Source organism: Strongylocentrotus purpuratus, unplaced genomic scaffold (genome assembly GCF_000002235.5).
Source record: "Strongylocentrotus purpuratus isolate Spur 01 unplaced genomic scaffold, Spur_5.0 spur5_scaffold_12, whole genome shotgun sequence".
NCBI classification, from domain to species: domain Eukaryota; kingdom Metazoa; phylum Echinodermata; class Echinoidea; order Camarodonta; family Strongylocentrotidae; genus Strongylocentrotus; species Strongylocentrotus purpuratus.
In genome coordinates, this window is record NW_022145597.1 from 28,378,121 (window position 1) to 28,399,130 (window position 21,010).

At 38.1% G+C, this 21,010-nt stretch overlaps 1 protein-coding gene across 1 annotated transcript in view; it reads left to right on the forward strand.

Annotated features, from left to right (window-relative positions):
* Nucleotides 1–2,456: 2,456 nt before the first annotated feature.
* Nucleotides 2,457–21,010, forward strand: part of LOC585096 (serine-rich adhesin for platelets) — a 63,907-nt gene continuing 45,353 nt past the window's right edge. The window contains exon 1 of the mRNA XM_030982313.1: nt 2,457–2,497. The gene's annotated coding sequence lies outside the window, so the exon portion shown is untranslated. The remainder of the gene's footprint in view (nt 2,498–21,010) is intronic.

Consider the following 21,010-nt stretch of genomic DNA (forward strand, 5'->3'; position numbering starts at 1 on the left):
GTTCAGCTCTGATGAGCTTCTGAGAGCGAGAAGGGCATTAACTCTGAAATGAGGGATGTGGTCTAAGGCCTGTCTGCCTCTGAGCAGACGATATACCTGCTCCTTGCGCACCTCAAGCAATCTAAACATTCATCACTCACTAGAGGCATTTGATTTAGGATACATAGCAGATCTGTCAAAGTCTTAGTACTGATCTACTGGAAACGAGCTGTTGAGAGCTACAAGGGTGTTAACCCGGTAAGAAATGATATGAGTTAATGCCTTTCTGCCTCTGAGCAGACGATATACCTGCTCCTGGCGCACCTCAAGTAATCTAAACATTCATCACTCCCTAGAGGCATTTGATTTAGGATATATAGCATATCTGTCACACTTTTAGTGGTGATCTTTTGGATATATCACGGTTTGTGTTCCTCTTTCCTTCTTTAATAGTAGGTGGGCTTCTTCTGATTTGTGTTGGAGCAAGTAGTAACCGTCTTTATGGAGCCAGGAGGGCGTTAACTCATATACTTTAACACAGAGTTAACGCCCTTCTGGCAATGAACATACGATTTGACTGCTCGATGTTGTTTTTACTAGCGTGGGGTAGATTCAAGTGCCGTTTACATTAGGCCTGCATTAAAGCTATCTAGACAGCTAATCACTCATGTGTTTGGTACATGCTAAAGGTCAGACAGACACGGCGATAAAGTATCCCGCTGCGGAAGTGCACGTATGATTTGAGGCAGACAATGTCGGCGCTGGTCGAGCACGCTCATTCACGCAGCTATGGTAGAGAGCGGGGGAACAGGATGCTGTAGGAGTAGTCGAGAGGGTAATTTATAATGTTTGTCTGATGGAATGGTGCGTGTAAACGGCAGACTAAACAAATTTGGACTGGATTTAGTTAAAGATTGAGAGTCGTGCTAAGGGAGGTGGAGAGATGCAGGGAGAAATGGAGAGAGAGAGAGGAGGAAGATAGAGGAAGAGATATAGGATAAGAGAGTTAGATGAAGGGAGAGAGAGAGAGAAAGAGAGAGAGAGAGAAGGAAGGAGAAATGGTAATAGCTGTGTAGAGAGAGGAAATCGCATTTACATTAGAAGGAATAGAGAACTAATCAAAGTAATGTTTTATGGAAAACAAAATGAGTGTTTTCAAATGGTGTTGACCTTTGACCCCTATATTAACTGAAACCATTTTAGGATCTCTCATATATTATAACCAATTAGCTATTTTGCTGCTTGTAGTTGACAATGCTTTCAACCATATTGTTTTTTGATGTACCCCTAATTTTTGGTAAAATCAAATTACAACCAGGCGCAAATTATGTACAGTAAATCCTTCTATAAACAAACTAAAATTTTCTTTTCTATTACTGTTAATTATTATTCCTAGAACTTGAGCTTTAAACATTGAGTTTTACTGCTTATAGTTGACAATTCTTTGAACCAACCTCCTTTTAATTTTCATGAAATTTTTTATAAGCTTATATTGGCTGAAAAACCCTGATTTTCCAGCCCTGCTTTAATACTTTGAGTTATAAAACTTTCTTATTCCTGTTATATACTAGAAGATTACTCCTTATAGTTTACCGTTGATTCTCAGGCTAAAACCTCTTTCAAAACATGTTAAACCGTACTATCCAGGCCTGCTGCTGATCTAGTTTGGTCATAACCTGAGTTATGAAACCTTCTAATTCCTGTTAAATGCTTGAAGATTACTGCGTGTATGCTTTGAACTACATAGCTTCAGATCTATCCTGAAATTTGTAAAAACCTGATGGAGTCTGTTCATAACCTGATTCTAATGAGGTTTATATCCTCTATAAAAATATCAAACCATATTTTCCAGGCCTGCTGAGTAAAGCCCAAGCTATTGAGGCTCCTAATCCCCTGAAGATTATTGCTTGTAGTCGATGGTGCTTTGATCCATTTTAACCCGTTGACTCCTGAGTTATCTAATTCCCATAGGCTTAACACAGGGACCACCAGGTTCCAGTAAGCAACGGATTAAGTTTTGTAATTAGGTTATAACCCATGTACTAACATATTAAACTGTATTTTCCTGTCCTCCTGTTTTAATCTTTGAGCTATCAAGCCTCCTCCTTCACTTTTGTTTTACTGCTTGTCGTTGACGATGTTTTGAACCACTATCGCTTCAGATATAATTCACCAAGAAGGCATGGTGCATCTCAAGCAATAGATATCAAGTGCCTCCATCGCATTCTCCCATAAATCATTCATTCCAAACGGAATAAAGAAGGTCATAGCATAAGACAGAAGATGTCTAAAGACTATTTCCTTCTAGACTGGGCGTGACACTAGAGATGCACTGCCGTAGATGCTCGCAGACACGCTGGCGCCAGCGTCGAGTGAGTACCGCTAATTACTGCCATGTTGACTGAATTTTCCACTCATGTTTTAGTCCGTTGCCATAGAATACTCATGATTTTTTCTCCTTTTCTTTTTCTCTTTACAGGCCGTGGATCCAGCCCTTACGAGGACATTACTACCAGAGGTGAGTTTAATAGGGGAATATGGCTGTAATCATAAAATCCTTTAAAGGTATTCTTATAGTTCTTGCCATGAAGCTGGATTTCTCAAAGTATTGTCTAAAAGTCTTTATAGTTTTATTATGCATTTATCATAAATTTTCATCATGCAGTGAATGGGTTGCTTAGACTGACAAAATGTTAATATATAAACATAAAAAGGAATTAATACAAATTACTTATGTAACATATAACAAAAAATATTCTGGATTTGATACACTTGAAAATACTAACACAGATATGGACCTATGGGACCATATAGACTTTTGATGGACCCTATTTTATTACCTTGCCTTCCACTACTTTGGGCTAATAAACAAATATTGACATATATCACTTCTTTGTCGTCTTTGAAATTAAGTCTAAATATTGTTTTATTTTATAAGCATTTTCTTTTTGTGTTTGACAAAAACTTTAGACTGTCTTTTAAATTCCACTTTGATTTGAAATGCGCAGGTTGTGTAGTTTTAATAAGTGATCTCAAAGAGTACATTATGAGTCATTGTACTTCAGATGTTTGCAAATATCAGAGAAATCATTGTAGAGTAGTTTTAAACCATATACATGTATTCAAGAGAGCAATGTAAAAAAACATGAACTTGTATATTCCTTGCCGAAATGGTATAGAGTCAGCATTTTTTGCTTGTCGATTGCTATATTTACCATGGATGTCATGTTCATAGATACAGTGGCGTAGCCATGGGGGCACAGGAGAATAGGGGGGGGGGGGCAGGGGGACTTGTTCTCAAATCAAATGGCAAAAGAAAAGAAAAATCAATTTGCATTTTATTTACCGACTGCCCCTGCCTCCCCCCCCCCCCCATGATGTTTCAAAAAAGATAACTGAATATATAAAGTACATGTGGTGGAATTTGACTTATTTGATGATAAACCCTGCAGCTGGTCGTTAACAACTAAACCAAGATTTGTACATATATACGGCAAGTTGTGGTATCGCATATCAAGACCATGTTACTCGCTATAATATCCTTGCCTGTGGCGGGAAAGGTTTCGACTGCACCACGCTTTTAAACCTTAAACCGGGAACGTTCTTTGCCAGAATTTCACTCGTCATTGGATACTATAGGCTCTCCTCTTTTGTTGCTTGAAATTACCAAGAAGATTTGGTAAGGTGTTAGAATTGAGAGCGCATTTTACGAGCCGTGCTTTAATTGCGCCAGACTGTCAGATGTTTGACCCGATGCACTGCATGTAGGATCACTTGCAGGGCCCTGTTTGATCACACTTGTTATCAATAACAAGTTACAAGCTACTGTTATAAGCTACTGAAATCATGGCATCTGATTGGCTGAGGGGCAAATTTGTCATAGAAATTTAGCAGTTGTTATAGATAACAAGTTTTATGAAACAGGCCCCATAAACCATTCTCTCGCAAAATCATGCATCTTTTATTTTTGTAAAGGTTGTTGAATTTTATGAAAGGTATTTCCCCAGCTGTTTTGAGATGAGTTATCAAATAGCCAGCAATGAATTAATAGAATTTGATTGCATTTTTTACACCTTTGAATACACTCATGTTAAAGCCCCACTGTCCTACTTGTAGCTACTTGCTCCCTCTATATAGAAAACTTCCCCAATCGGTGCCTGTTGGTCCCCCATGATCCTCTGTTTCTTATGTTAGTTGAGAGCTGAGTTAATGAGATAGCCACCTGTCAGTGACCTCGCTGTGTGGTCTAATCCCTCCTGGCCCAGTAGTATTGACAGTCTTTAAAATGGATATTTGAGTTCAATTCACTTTTCATTTTAAGAAATAGATAGATATGGCATTACATTTTTAAATGCTTTTTTTACTGACAATCTGAAAGGGGTATGTTACATTGTCAGGTGCATTTCGGGTCAAAAATTGCTAGATTTCACAATTAGTTGGCACATTTTTCATTATCTGTCTATTTAAGGTATCCCAGATTGTGGTTTTGTTGTTGGGTGTAGGCATGCGACCCAGAGGATATCTTTGAATACCAAACATTTTCACCCTTCTCATTATTTAATACAAGTCCTTTCGATTTCCCATAAAATCAAAAAATTTTGTTCTAAAGCTAGACATGTTTTCTCAGCTGACGGATACATAAAGATCGATAGCCCAAAGTATATTGCATGCACATGTTCGAGCACGAGTTACCTTCTAATGTCATACTCCCACAATCTTATATTCCACCCACTGAACATTCAATAACCCCAGATGCAATCTCTAGGTGTATTATATATCTATTCTTCCTTCCACCAACATGCGTTCTACAGATATCATCTTCTTCTGCAGCAGAGCACCCTGCAAGTGGGACAAAGAATCTAATGCAGTTTTGAAACTATAAACCCCTAGCTGTCATATTTTGATATCAAGTGATACATTAGGATGTTCTTATGTTTCATCCTGCGGCTGATATTCAATACTTGGCATGTGTGACCTGTCTGTTGTCCAGACTTCTTTTATTGGACATTTAGAACTGTCAAATTCTGGATAGTCTTTGTTCAGTGTGGCAGTAAGTTTTTATAGGTTAGGTTTCAGTATGATCCTGCATGTTTACAGTGCAACTTCTACAAGTTCCTTCTGGAAGAGATATTTCCAAATTTTGTTTAACACTAAATCTATCTCAAAAAAATAAAATTGAGGGGCTACTAGTTGGAGAATTAAAAGGCCATTTTATTGGTTTTAGAGGCAAGATTACTCTGAGTTTGTGTGATATTTATTATAGGTTAGTCAAAGATGGAAGCTCAGCATAGATTAAGTCATAATGATAGCGTGAATCACACTCTATGGGCTACGTGACCGAAGGTGATGAATTCAGTGGCAGATCCAGGGGTGCAGGAGGCATGTGCCAAACAGCTCTAAAATAAAAGAGGGGTTAAAAATGTTTTTAAAAATAGGTAAAAAGAAAGAAAGGAGCCAGAGAAAAATAGTGAGAAAAGAAAAGAAAAAAGCATGTACTGATGGCCTTTTTGTGCATGTCAGAGAATTTTCAGTCTTCCACTGGAACTCGCTCTTGTGAGAGAAGTAATAGAACAAAAATTCTGGAGTACACTAAGTTGAAGAAAACTAAACTGAAATACTACACGTACAATGGAGGTAAAGTCTGTAACCTGGAAAATTCAAACCCCGCATTATGCCATCTACATGTAACTTTCTTCTGTGCTCCCTTTTGCTTCATGTTCCTTTGAGTGTGACTGTGACTTCATAATTGAAATGTGTGCAATGAAAAGAGTAGGAGTCACTAGTTTTGTTTTCTGTTTTGTGTGTTTGTCTTGTTTTTCAAATTTTGTGCTTTGCAAACTTCTTATTTTTCCTCATTTCGCAACACATGCCCTCTTTGAAAGTGACTTCACAATAGCAAGTCATGTGATTAAGTAAGTCATTCTCTAGATGTCTTGTATTTCACATGAATACGGAATTGATATACCCACTCTATCAAGAATGTCACTCCATAAAATTAGATTCGTGTTTTGTTTCAGGAGAACTACCCATCAATAAGAGCGTCCTTTCAGTTTTCCTCGTCATCTTTTCACTTAAAAAGTGACAAAATTCGGTCAGCTCTGAGAGTTTTGCCTTCCCCGTCAAAGTAAGATGAGATCATGTGATAAGAGAGTCTTGGATCACCTGATACTTTGAGTTGATCATGTGACTTGTGTTCTCAGTGCTTAGTCTTTCTCAGGTTCCCAGCTGGGGATAGAGCAGCCGAGAGCGAGCGAGCTTGGTATTTTGCTTTGTTTTGTAGCGTGCGGTTCGCAGGTAAAGTAAAGTGTTATTGATTGCCCCGAGAGAGAGAGAGAGAGAGAGAGAGAGATGGAGAAAGTTAAGAATGATATTTGGAAAGAGTGATAGATGAAAAATGAAAAGATGCGTAGGTTTAAACAGAGATGGAGAAATAGATGAATAGAGAAAGAAAGAGAGAGAGAGAGAGAGAGAATATAAAAGGGGGAAAGATGGGAGAGAGAATGAGGGAGAAGGGCAATTTTGCAATTTGATAAAAGACAGAAAAGTATTAGGCGATTTGTCCTAGAGAGAAATGCAGATAATTAGAATAGGAAAGAACTAGAGAGAAACAGAGAGAGAGAGAGAGAGAGAGAGAGAGAGAGAGAGAGGGGGGGCGAGAGGGGGGACGACACACACACACACAAGAAATAGAGAGGAAGTGTTGATAATATTTGTTTAATACAGAGGACAGAGCCAGAGAGAGAAAGAAAAGAAAGAGAGAGAGAGAGCCAGAGAGATGGGGAGCAAAAGAGATCAGACTACAGTTGTTTACCATCTGATGTAGATTTCATCAACAGACACAGTGGTTGCTTTCACACTAGATAGAGATTTTTAAAGTGTAATAGAATATATGCATTGCATTTGAAACCTGTTTTCATGCAACTGTGGTGTAAATGCTCCAAATTTTATGTGTATGTAGTGGATAATGTAATATTCAAACTCTAGGTGGGCAATTTATTTGAAAATATTGATTTTAGATCCAGAACTTCAACATTTCCTTATTATTTTAGAGTTGTCCATGCTTATAGTAGTGTGTGCATATATATAGTGTAGTAAATGTTTTTCTTTCCCCCTTCTCTGTCTGTGTCTGTCTGTCTGTCTCTCTCTCTCTCTCTCTCTTCTTTTTTTCTCTCTCTCTCCCCTCTCTTTCTTTCTCTCTCCCCTCTCTTTCTTTCTCTCTCTTTCTTTCTCTCTCTCTTCTCTTCTCTCCTCTTTTCTCTCCTCTTTTTCTCTTCTCTCCTCTTTTTCTCTTCTCTCCTCTTTTTCTCTTCTCTCCTCTTTTTCTCTTCTCTCCTCTTTTCTCTCCCTCTCTCTTCCCCTCTCTCTCTTTCTCCACCTCTCTTTCCTGCTGTTCTCTCTCTTTATCTTTGTATTGCAGTTCTTTTTTTCTGTCATCCTATCTCCCTTTTTCTATTTCTGTTTCCCATCTCCTCTTTCCCTTCCCCTTTAAAAAAATTATTTAAAAAAAAAACAACCTCCAACCTGTTAAATCATAGTTGCTAATGAAAGTTTAAAGATAAAGGTGTGAACAAGCAAGCTTCTATGTATGAGTTCAGCATGTCGACATACCAGGCTGCATGTTGGTCTGCTATGGCGCTTGTTGCAAATGGTGTTTTAGCACACATGTCCCCTTCAATTAATGCAGTGACGATCATTGAGAATTTGATTACTTTATCTCTGAGCTCCGTTGCTGGTTAAGCCATCAAACTGCCTGTGGGGCTATGCCATTTATGATTCTACATGTACATTCTCTCAGTTTGCGCAGTGCAACGGAAATTCTGTAGATTACCAAGGAGATTTATATTTTTGCTAGCTACTCGGAAAACGACTCCAAAAATAGATACATAATTCTTTACAATTCTTTAGAGAAATCATGACAAAAAATCATTTAAAAACTAATTTATATAAACTATTTTGAGGGGATCGAGTGGGTTTTTATCTGTAGAAATGTAAGAGGCAAGCTGCCCTACATTCTATTTATTTAAAAAAAGAGATGTTTTGTTCTGTACAGATGTTTTTTGTTGAGAAATAAGAAAACAAATTTATTTTAAACCAAAAATCATAGTTATTTTGAGGAGAGCTTGTTTATGCCGAAATATCTGAAAAAGAAAACATAGGAGAAAATGTCTCTTTCTCTAAGGCAGCAAAATAGGGTTATATGATTTGTGGAGAGTACCAGAAAGGTGTTGAAAATAAACTCCAGTTCTGGTTAAAAAAAAAGAAAATTAATTCTCACAGAATCAAACGAAACTTACACTGAATGTTCAAGATTACAAATAAATGACATGTGCCAAACAATTTTGGAAGAAAATGTATACTGTCTGAGTAATGAGCATAGAAAGACAAGGAAATCAAGGTAGTACTAGCCCCGACACCATGTGTGTTGTCCCATATATAGCTTTCTGTGTACAGTGCTTGTTACTTTACCGAGACTCGGTCAAATTTATTATGATTTTGATGACTCCAGAACCTTGCAGTGCACACCAATACTTACATGCTACATGATCAACTGTTTCTGATCCTTTCCACACCTTTTCTTTCACAATGCAATCGCATTACCAGTACTAAAGTTTATCTTTAACTTTGTGGTGAAGTATGAGAGTTAATTCCTTCTAGCTCTCGACAAATATGATCTGCTGAGAGGCAGAAGGGCATTACAGAGCCGCCAACCATTCTGTTAAAAAAAAAAAACATTTGGGACGTCAAACAACTACCCTAAAATGTTATTTTGATCACAAAGTCAATAGAAAACTAAGGTTAAAACATACTTGAAGAGAAAAATATTCTCAAAAAGAATGAAACGCCGATAATACCAAAATAACAACAACAAAATACCTACCGTACTTGTAAATAAAATATAGGTCCTAATATGGGAAAAAACTGCATGAGGAATGGACATTTGAAAGTTGCATTGAAAGTGTGTCATGCGTTGTTGTAAGTTTCGTTGTAATGAATTCCTTTTTTTGCCATCATGGTTCCTTTTTTTGGTTGCACGAGGTTGGCAGCTCTGGCATTAACTCAGATCAGTCAACATAGAGATAAACCTTTTCTGACTCTTTGCCAACAATATGAATGAAGTAACTTCCATTTATAAAGCTTTCATTGAAAGTCTGTCTGATGCTAGCTAGAAGGGTGTTCACAAAATGTTGAAGAAATTTGTAAAAATTCTTCACAATTGCATTTTTGAAAATAAAGTTAAGATCATACATTTAAAGAGATAAGAAAGATTAATAGCAGTAATGATTACCAAATAATTATTAGAATCATCATGAATGTTTTTGTTTAATCGGGTATACATTAATTGATTAATGCTCATATCTTGTTGCATAACTCGTAGCATTAGTTATCCAATTTATATGCTAATATGAAATAGTAATTACACAATGGATTCAGATCTTAACACTGCACTAATGTAACCTGCAGATGATTAGCTCATTGCAGAATAGTTTTAATCTTTTCACAGGGCTATTCTTTCAAGAGGAATTTATTTCTGAAAAGTATGTACATGTCAGCATTAATTTCATCAATTCTCTCTCTTTCGCCCCATTTCAAATCAGTAACATGGGTATCTTAATTACTCATATAAAACCACTTTCAAACACCCCCATAAAAGGGAGGAGGAGAAGAGAAGAACAAGAAATAGAGAGAGAGAGAGAGAATTAAAGATAACAAATCTTTTTAGATTGACTATTCTTTGAAGAGAAATTTATTCATGACATCAAGCTCTCTCTCTCTCTCTCTTTCTTGTGCCCTGATTACATTTGAATCCCCCCCCCCCCCCCGTAGAAAGAAGAAAAAGAGAGAGAGAGAGAGAGAGAGAGAGAATGAAAAGGGCCAAAAGCCGTTTTGAGTGCTAGTGATGACGTGCATGTGCATTGAAAGAAATCAATTTGTGTCCTCGATTTTCAGGGGTAAATACGACGAGGGCGAGGAATTGAAACAAAATGTGAGAAGTAGAGTTATTCCGAGCATGAATTGCCGTTAACTGACATCTGTTATGTACTATCGAGGAATGTCTCGAGAGCAATCGCCGTGCATACCTTCAGAGGTTGTGCCTGCTTTTCGGCTTTTAGGTAATCGTTTTGAACTTCATGTTTAATTCTGTTTTGCTTCACTGTATTAAAGAGAATAACTGCATTGGTAACAGTTTTTAACTTCATATTTCTGGTTTAGGGATTGCTTTAGGTTTATACATTTTGAACTTTATATTTAATTCTGATTTGCTTCATTGACTATGTATTGGTAACAGTAATTTAACCTCGTGCTGTAATTCTATAACCTGTCTTGTTTTAGTGTATATTTCATGGGTTTCAGATCAACTGCATTCTGGCTTTTTGGTAACCATTTTGAACTTCATGTCTAAGAGAATGACTCCATTACTAATAGTTTTTATCTTCATATATCTTGTTTGGAACTGATGACTGTATTATGGCTTTAGGTATTACCAGTTTGAACTTCAGGCTTCAAAATTTAGATTCACAATGTAGTTGTTCCAGTGTGTATATTTTGTATTAAAGATTTTTCAGCCTTTTGTTTTAGGCTTTATAGCTATATACATGTGAGGTCATGCCAGAATTCTGGAAATTTTGAACAGAGAATTCCTTGCATTCTTTTGCTATGTATACATACACGTTTGAATTAGAATTTGAATTTGAAATTTGAAATATATATTTCCATGTAGTTTCACATTTTAAGTGGAGTACAATGATTTGTCCAGTGAAAACTGTGCTACTATTCAGCTCTTCAATTCATAATGTAGTCAACTCTCCACTCTTCCCAATTACCTAATTATCCTATTTTTTTTAATTTTATTTTTTTACCCAACTTTTGTTTTCTTCCCGATTTTATCCCTATTTTCCCTTATTTTTTCTATTCTTCCATGTTTTTCCTTATTTTTTTTCTCCAATTTTCTTACTTAAAAGGGGGGAATGTTGTTAGATGCCATTTTTTTTCCCGCAAAAACCCCCACTTTTTTTTACTCAAGGGGGGCTTGGGTTGAGGTTTTAGTGCTCACTATCACCCCTAAATTACTACAGAAAGTGAATGGATTTGAAGAGGAGATCAGACAAGAAGAGGATGTCACTTTCTCTTGTCAAGTTGAGCTCTAAGCGTGATATACATGGTCATGGTAATTTGTTTTCTTCAATTAAGTCCTCTGCCCTTTACCAAATGGCTCTCTCGTTGGACTGGAGAGGGAGGGATCATGTGAGGTTTCTCAGGCTGTAAGCTGAAACCGAACGCAATCCGCGGGAGGGTCTGGTTGAAGTAGGTGTCAGACGTTACCATTGGGCGCGTCTTCATCAGCTCGAGATTGCCAAATAGCCTGCTATTTCTGTTACAAAACGCGTCTTCATCAGCTCGAGATTCGACCTCGAAACTTGAAACTCAATCTTGAGAAATTAGCTTGAGATATTTTGCTCAGCGTTCAAGTACAGTGCGAGTCTTAGGTACGGTGAAGATGCACCGCGGACAAATTATAGCTGGATATTTTGCCAAATAGCGGGACATTTTGCAAACTATCCCAAGATATCTTGGGATGACAATCCCGACCAAATATCCCGCTAATTGCAACTTCTGGCTGATGAAGACGCAAATTAGCTGGATAGTTTGCAATCAAGATAGTTCAAATAGCGGGATATTTGGCAATCTGGAGCTAGTGAAGACAGGCCTACTGTAAGCTCATCAGGCATGCTTGGATGAGTGTGCAAAAGATATTGTCTGTTTGGCTGAGCAGGAATGAAGCAAGATGCATTAAACCTGAATGGATGTGTACTTTGATAGACAGGGTGGTTCCAAGACACACAGCGTGTCCACACACAAAACAATTTATCGCGAAACTCTATAACGATACGTCGTATAAAGAATCATCGTATAAATTCCAGGATGTCCACACACAAGAAATGTCGTCACTAAAGAATCATCGTATAAAATGCCCCCTGTCCACACACAACATTTTCCGTGATTCTTTATAGAGTTTCGCGATAGTGATAAGAGGTCTGGTCTCATTTCGCTCGAGGTCACGTTAAGCCCCGCCCAGTTAGTTACACTAGTTGCACTCCCCCAGGGGGTCCCCCTGTCCACACACAACATTTCCGTGATTAGGCGTGATTCTTTATTGAGTTTCAGTTCGAAACGATGCCCAAACCTGCGTTTCGTTAGACTAGTTTCGTTATACGACGTATCGTTAGTGAGCGTCCACACCTACAATTTTGGTCGTAAAACTATCGCGAAACGGTATCACTATCGCGAAACGGTATAGCTAATCATGATTAGTCACAGAAAATGTTGTGTGTGGACAGGGGGACATTCTCTGGCAACAGTCGCTCTAAGAATGATTTCCTATACACCAACCAAATTCCTAAGTTCAACCTTGGCCCAATTGTGCTCATGCTAACCCTAACTCGAACCCTAACCCTAGACCCAAGCCTAAACCTAACCTCAACTCCCAACCCTAATCTTTTCCCTACTTCTAACCATAATCCTAACCCTTACCCTAAATAGAACATCAAACTTCAAGTTCAACGCCCAGGGCAAATGTCTTGAGTGTATGTGTGTATTGGGTTTTTACAGACGTGTATCAATCAGATATGATTATTTACGTCTGAGGACCGACCTTTAAACGTCACCATCCGAAAGACGTGACTCAGTTTTGAACCTATTGTCCTCGGCTGAATCAGTTTGTAACTTCCACTGTTAGCTGGATTACAGGCGCACGCCACAACGCCTAGTCGTTGAGTAAATGTCAGGTCACCAACAGCTAGGATATCTCATGTTATATTTAAGATAGTTAGTGTCCACCCCCCCCCCCCCGACTCCCCTTTTTTTAACATATAGTAGATCATTTTATATTCAATAGATGAGAGGGCATCTTGATGATCTATTTTGTAGATGCATTCTGGATCCATCTATCTGCCTTGAGCAAAATGATCCAGTATACACAAGTTTCCTTTTCCCTGAAATATCCAATTCTCTGATGTCGAAATATGACCTCTTTTATCGCGCATCTAACTGAGCTCAAGCCTGTGCGTAACGCATATTTAAGGGAATATTCAGTATACCTTCATCACACTAGGGAGTTGTGCGAAAGCCAAGGGTTGGTAGCGAAGTGGGATTTGGCAGCTAAATATTGACCAAACCCTTGAGTAGAAGGATTCTGCGAGGATGCGATCGCTAATGGGCAAGTAGTCGCTTGTGACCTGTCATCAACCAATGGACGATGCCTTAAGGGTCACTAATCTGGAGGAGGAGGAGGGGGGCTTTGATGCGTAGAGAGGTCAGTTTGCTTGGCCTGGTTCTGATTATCATACACTATTGTTGTACATTATGCATTGACGTCAAATCTGTAGAGGGACACAAGGGCGTTATGTCGTATAAATATTAACCCAAAGTAATATCCTTCTGGGTCTTAATCAAGAGAGAATTAGTTGCATTTGTGGGGATTCGTTAAAAATTAAGGATTCATTTTACCATTTCTTCAGCCAATTTTCCTGGAGCCCCCCCCCCCTCCCCCACCCATTTATGTGTTCATTGTTTTTTCAACCAAGGTAATTTACCTTTTAGATTATTTTGGCTCAATTGTAAGATTTGATACAGGACCATTCGTGGTGAAATTGTATTATAACATAACAAAATATAGCCTACGTAAGCCTGCGTTCAATACTTCCCAGTCACATGCATGTCGCATTGTCTACACCGGACTTGCAACATGAAGAAATGCTTGAATATTTGTACTGTAAAGTTAAAATAGAAATCATACTTGATTTGTTTCTTTAAAATTACTTGTGAGGGGTTTTGTTCTTAAAAGATTTTTTTCAGATTGAAGATATTGTCTGACTGTACTCTGGAGCCAGAAGGGCATTTACTCTTACTTGGACACAGAACTAATGCCCTTCTAGCTCTGAATAGAAAGAGATGCGAGCACGCTTTCAATTCAATTGATATTCCCTTTCAAATGACTGACGCTCCCTTTAAACTGAATTGAATCTTAATGTGCATCCCAATCTTTGTGATGTTGTGTAACATGGCCGAAAGCAAGATCAATCGACGGTTATGAAACGTCTCTTCAATTGTCGTAATGAAAAACCCAAGTCTCACGCCACTTTACCCCCAAACCAGACGGGCCAAATGGGGGATAAAATACACCATTTGCTTAAGTGCATTTATATTGGGAAACCCCCAGCATGTGATGCCATGCAAAGATCTGCTTTATTGCTGTCGCAAGTACTGCAAGCAGGAGCAGAGATTTGTGGAAATAAAGGAAAGATTTTCGGAGAGGATGGAATTGAATTGCAATATTGGTACTCTTATTTGCTGCTGCTGATGTTGTTTCCTGCTTGAAGGTTTTCTTTCATTTTGTTGTAATTCCGAGATGGGATGCAATAGTGCACGGTTCGTTCTTCATCACTTCTTGAGGCTCAATACGAGACCCTTAATCAGTCAATGTTAAAGTAGTTGGATCTTGCCAAAATTGTGAAAAAGTACCCCCCCCCCCCCCCGCCACCAAAAAAAACAAACAAAAGCAGTATATTTTATATTTAAATGTTTGTTTGAGAAAAAAAAAAGTTTTTTTCCACTTTTGAAATGTTAATTTGAGAGTATGCTACATGCTTTCATTTCGATTGAAAGCTATATTTCATTTATTGTTGTATGATAATCTTTTAAATCACATGAAATGTAAAGCGTCGAATTGGGCAAGGTTTCAAAGAATGAAACAAGAGTTTTTCTTTCTTTTGTCATTGATATTCTTAGAACATTTTACTTCAATGACACAAAACTTTATATCAAAATCACTGAGCAGCATGACATTTTTTCCTGTATTATTTTCACAAAATATTGCAGTACATATTCGAAACCATTTTTCAAAACAGCAGATTTATAAATTCTGATGACTTGTTTACATTTTACAAAAATGTCCAAGTGTGTACTCTCCAGCTAAAACTATTTCCTCATACATGTACATCTACATTGAGAGACATCTGTGTATCTTGCATGCATACACCAAACATATTTTGCCGGCGGTCACATGAAATTATTTAGCGAAAGAGAGAGGGGGAAAAATGGCTAAATTTGATGTTCGTGAAGCACAGCCACTGTCCCTGATAAATTTCAATTTGCATTGTAGGGCAAAGCAATTTGTGCAAGAAGCCATGGTAGAAGGCTGACATTTAGGAATTTTTGCTGGTCGAATTCAAGGTGAAGTTTGGCAGATCATTACCGACATCTCAATCTGTGCATGATGACGCAATAGATGCGTAATGGAACGTGATGCATGCAGGGATGCGGGTTGTTGTTGGAGAGAGAGAGAGAGAGAGAGAGAGGGGGAGGGGAGGATGAGGGAGATGAGCGTGGAAGTAGGAAGATGAAAGAAAGAATATGAGAGAGAGAGAGGAGAGAGAGAGAGTGAGAGAGAGAGAGAGAGAGAGAGGAGAAGATGAGAGACAACCATGGTATGAAGGTGAAAAAGAAGAAAAATGAAAAGAAGAAGAAGAAGGGAGAAGGAGGAGAATAAGAACATGATGATGAAGAAGAAGAAGAAAATGATGATGATGATGATGATGATGATGATGATGATGATGAAGAAGAAAATGATGATGATGATGATGATGATGATGAAGAAAAAGAAGAAGAAGAAGAAGAAGAAAGAAAATTATGAAGATGCAGTATAAGAAGCAGAATATAACAGGATGAAATGATAAAGATTTGTGAAAGATAGAAAAAAAAGAGATATAAAGCATGATACTAAGATAATAAAGAGGAAAGGACATTGATAACCCCCCCCCCCCAAAGAAAAAAAACAACAACAAAAAAACAAGAGTAGATGAAATAGTATTTAGGTAAAGCAGATGAAGAGAGGAAATAAGAGAATCACTTTGACCATCAAAGATCATTAACTGATGAAACATAAGACATCAAATACATGAAAGTATAATTCTTTATGATGTGATGAAATGATCCATTTCATGTAAGGAACTAAAGGAAATGCTTTGATATTCCTGTGACCATATAATTAATATGTCTCCCACATGCATAGGTTAATGCCCTTCTACGTCTTAACAGATGATATCACTCCAGACAAACTCGTCTTTACATTATCTCTCTCTCTCTGTACCTATTAATTTGAACTGCAGAAAAAGAAAAGAAATAAAGAAGCAACAAAATAAGAATCATTGTTTTTAATCTTTTTCAGATAACGTGGGAGTGTATTATTTGAGAAGAATAAATCACGTTTAATGATTGTGACAATCCTGACATGGGTTTTCCCAAGCTTATTTCTGAGAACTGTTAACATGATAAGGATATCAACCTTTTTTGAGATGTTGTGCCATTGTTTTATTTGAAAAGTCTGATCACATTTTCTTTAATACCCGCAGAATATGTCAAGAATTGTAAGCTTTATATTCATGTTCCCATTATACTTTAAAGTCTATAAATGTAAAGATTATAGCCTTTTGGGGATATCATGAGATTAGTACTTGAGAAGTTAGATCAGGTGTTCATCAATATCAACAAATGTGTATTTTCTGATATCATATTAGAAACAGATAGAATTTGTAGGTGCTCTGTGTTCCATTTCTATTATGAACATCATAAATGATTATGAGGATTTTAACCCATTTTTTTTAAATATCTTGTCGGATCATATAATGATGTCATATTTAGCAAAAGACAGAACTTGTAGGCGTATTCCATGTTCCCATTATAATATGAACTGCAAAAATGATTATCAGGCTTTTAGCCTTTTCTGGGATATACTGTGCGATCGTCTTATTTGTAAAAAGCGATCCTGTACAGATGTAGGTCTTATTGTCATGAAAAAAACAGACAGAAACTGTAGGCGGGAGAATTGTGCCCATTTTTCTCACCTGCAAAATGATGAGGATGTTAACCTTTTCTGGGATATCATGCAATTTCATGCAGTTTCTTTGAATATTTTGATGAAAATCTGTTGTATATTTTGTTGCAAACTAGTGCACTTATATAGTGATTGGACCTTGAATAATGCTAACAAATGTCAAAAATATCACCAAAGATTGTCCGAAGGTGCATGCGCTGAAGAGCACCGACATATATATTTACACTGTGGGACTAATGGCTGAACTTCTTCATTTATTTTCGATCACTAACTTAGCTATTACGCAATTTTATTTCACTTGGCCTGTCAGTTTTCATTTCCTTTTGTAGCCTTGAACATTTGGCATGTTCAATTGTCATTTTCTGCATTTCCATAATTCAAGGATATCTTGATAGTAATAATGATAATAAAAACAGTGCTTATAAAGCACTTACCACTGAAGTCTCTAAGCGCTATAATCTTCAATGTTCAGATATAGCGAGGATAGTAAATGTCACACATTCTACCTATTTGCTTGAGCCCCAGTGTATGCCATACTTGCCATTTAAAATGGAATTCAAGAGCTCACCTCTTGAATATGCAAGCAGCAACATTGTGGATGCATAAAGGCAAACACGATGCGCAGAGCATTCGTCACACAATCGTCCACATGCTATCGTATGTCATTCTATATGGCTTGCACGAGAAGATCGTGTGTTGTAGAAAGATCACGATTTGGTCCCTCAGAAAGATCTTGAAGCAGATTGTAGGCCTGTGTATCAAAAGGCCTGTTTTATTCACTAGCTCGAGATTGCCAAATATCCCGCTATTTGAACTATACCGATCGCAAACTATCCAGCTAATTTGCGTCTTCATCAGACCGAAGTAGCAATTAGCAGGATATGTGGTCGGGATTGTCATCCCAAGATATTTTGGGATAATTTGCAAAATATCCCACTATTTGGCAAAATATCCAGCTATTTGTCCAGTGCGTCTTCACCAGACAGAAGACTCGCACTATGTGCAAACGCTGAGCAAAATATCTCAAGCTAATTTCTCGAGCTCAAGTTTGAAGTTTCGAGGTCGAATCTCGAGCTGATGAAGATGCGATTTGTAACTTCTGGATTCTTTCCAAATTAGAAATAGTGGGGTATTTGGCAATCTCGAGCTGATGAAAACGTGCCTATTGTTCATTGAATATCAGTGCTAGAACCAAAGTCCTCTGTGGGCTCTTTTTTTTTTGGGGGGGGGGATATTTGATGTTGTTGAACATTGAATAAATTACTTTAAGGGAAAATTCATGATTTAAAACAGGGCTGGGCACTAAAAGGCGCCCAAGACACATGGGCGTCCAAATCTATGTGTGGATCCCAAAAATTTCAGGATTTCCACATTTTCAGTCCAGACCCCCAATGAAAAAAGGGGAGCCCTTCTTTAAAGGCCCGGTCACACAGCCTTTCGCGTCTGTATCGCGGGTAAAATTTCGCGATTTTTTTTTTTTTGCCCGCGGTTGCCCGTGGTGGAAAATGTGCAAAATTGGCTTACCCGCGGTTTACCCGTGGTATGCCCGCGGAACAGACGCCGGCGACTGTTCCGCGTCCTTATCGCGGGTGAAGCGCGGCGGTACCGCGGCCGACCACGCTTACACGCGGTACACACGCTAATGCATGTGATAACAACGCGGTACAGACGCGGAACAAACGTGCTATGACCGTGCTCCACCCGCGATTACCCGCTAAAATTTCGCGTCCAATTCCGCGTGTAACCACGTCTTAACCGCGGCCGTAGCACGTCCTAGCACGTTCGTTCCGCGTCTGTACCGCGTCTTTACCGCGTGTGTACCACGTGTACCGCCCGCGATTACCCGCGGTCTAAATTTTTGGGCAGCCCAAAACTTTTTCGAGCGGCCAACCGCGTGTGAATTTCTTACCGCGTGTAACGACGGGTAAAGTACGGCTGTATCGCGTCTTTATCGCGACCTCAAAGCGTCCAACAGCGTCTGCTTCACGGGCAGAAATTTGTGGCCGTGATTCGGCCGCGATACGCCCGTGGAGGGCTGTGTGACCGGGCCTTTAAACATAAAACTTTCCCTGCATAGAACCTATCCTACAGGTATCTGTTCAGGACATCAATTTCTACAGTAATAAACCAGTATAATTCAATAATGTAACGTTGTGTCAATTGGATTGAGTTATTTTTTGGCATGATGCTATGCCCAAGCTGAACTGCATTTCAAGGATCCAGACAAAAAAGTCTCTACTTTTACAGTAATATGGGTAAAAAATCATGGTTTCTGATCAAGAAATAGCCTTCATGTCTCCAAGCTTTCACAAAATAATATTTGAATTAGCAATTCTTTGAAACAACTCTTGGGTGTTTTATTTTCTTGAGAATTAAGTTAGGTAAGATAAGTGAAATTCTGATTGACCAATTAGATGTGTAGCAATGAGTTATTGAAAAGGCCATGGAGTCACTTTTTGTTTTGTTACTGTACATATGTTGTGTAATTCTAATTGTTCATAATCATACACCCAAATTTAACACTTCAAATCTATTAAAAAAGTTAAATGAAAACTGTTGATTATACCTTCAATACAACTGACTTTAATGGACAATAGAAATAAGACATTCTGACTCTGAATGGAGAATAGTCGATGATTGCAGTTTTACAAATGTACTTATTTGTCATGTTTTAGGGCTATTTCCCATTTTATTTTCCTTCTTGATAATCAAAACCTAGAACATGGGACTCGATAATGTCATGACCTTTTGGATTTAATCCCCCCAGCGTTCCTCTGATATTAATCATCCTGTGTGTCTCTTCCTCTGTTGACTTAGATGGCTGTGCATCATTTAATATGAGTTTAGCATTTGTATGAGGGTGTAGAGCCTGAGAGAGCAGAAGATGAGTTTTTTTAAATTCTGTGAGAGAGCTTTAAACTAGCAAATTTTAGACTTTTTTGATGTATTACTGTGATTTAAATCTTTATTTGAGTGTCTGAAAACCTGAAGTCAGGAAAATCATTCAGAGAAGGACCCATTTTATAATTCCTCCCCCCCCCCCCCCGATATAACACATTTGAAGACACTATACAACAGATTTGCCAGCGTACTACGCTGCACCCCGACCCAGCTGTTTGTAATATTTTCTTCTTCAAGTTCCTTTATCTTGGTCTCCATCTTTCTCCCTCTTCTCTTTCATCTTACTTTCTTTCTCTCTCTTCTTACTTTCTTTCTCTCTCTTCTTACTTTCTTTCTCTCTCTCTCTCTCTCTCTTTATCTGCCCTCCATCTTCCTTTTCCCCTTTGATTTGGTCTTGTAATGTTGCCTAGCTAGCCTAGCTCCTACACCATTCCCATACATAACTCTGTAGTCGGTGAGACAATCTCTCGTAAGTGCACCGTCCATCCTAATTCATCAATGGTAAACACTATTTGCGCATCTGTATCAACACAAGCCAATGACCGCACAATTAAAATAGAATAACGATACCCCCATATGATCAATAACACAGCATGTCATCAACTCGCAGGGTTCAGATGAAACTATATCAAGTGGTATGTGGAAGCTATGCTGATGACAGTCTCTGATCATATAATGCAAACACTTGATGGTATTGATCATCCTTTGGTAGGGTTGTATGATAGAGCAATTAGGTAATTGATCAGGGGTGTCCATCGGTTGGGTGGTGTCTGAATGAACCACCCAACCGATGGACACCCCTGATCATCGGTTGGGTGGTTCATTGGGTGGTGTCTGAATGAACCAGTAAGATACATGTCCGCTCTGTATGTGTTTCAAGGGTTCTTTTACACTGCTATGTACAAAGCAATATGTAATAATGTGTTCATTTATACTTTATCAATCCTTTGATGATTAAGGCAATTATACTTCATTCTCATTTCTGTACCCTTTACCAGTAATGATTGAAGTACTTGCTCATTTCATAAACTGTACGTTTCTTTTTATTTGGTGCCTCATTAATCGAATATGGCTGCAGATTATCCACAACAACAGAGTCCTAATGATCACCTGCAGAGCTAAATGATCTGATATTAAGTCAAGTTCTAATTCATCAATTTTTACGCCAGTATTATATCTTTGGAACATCTGCTTCACATTTTGCAGTTAACTCTGATGTCCATTTTTACTATTGTGAAT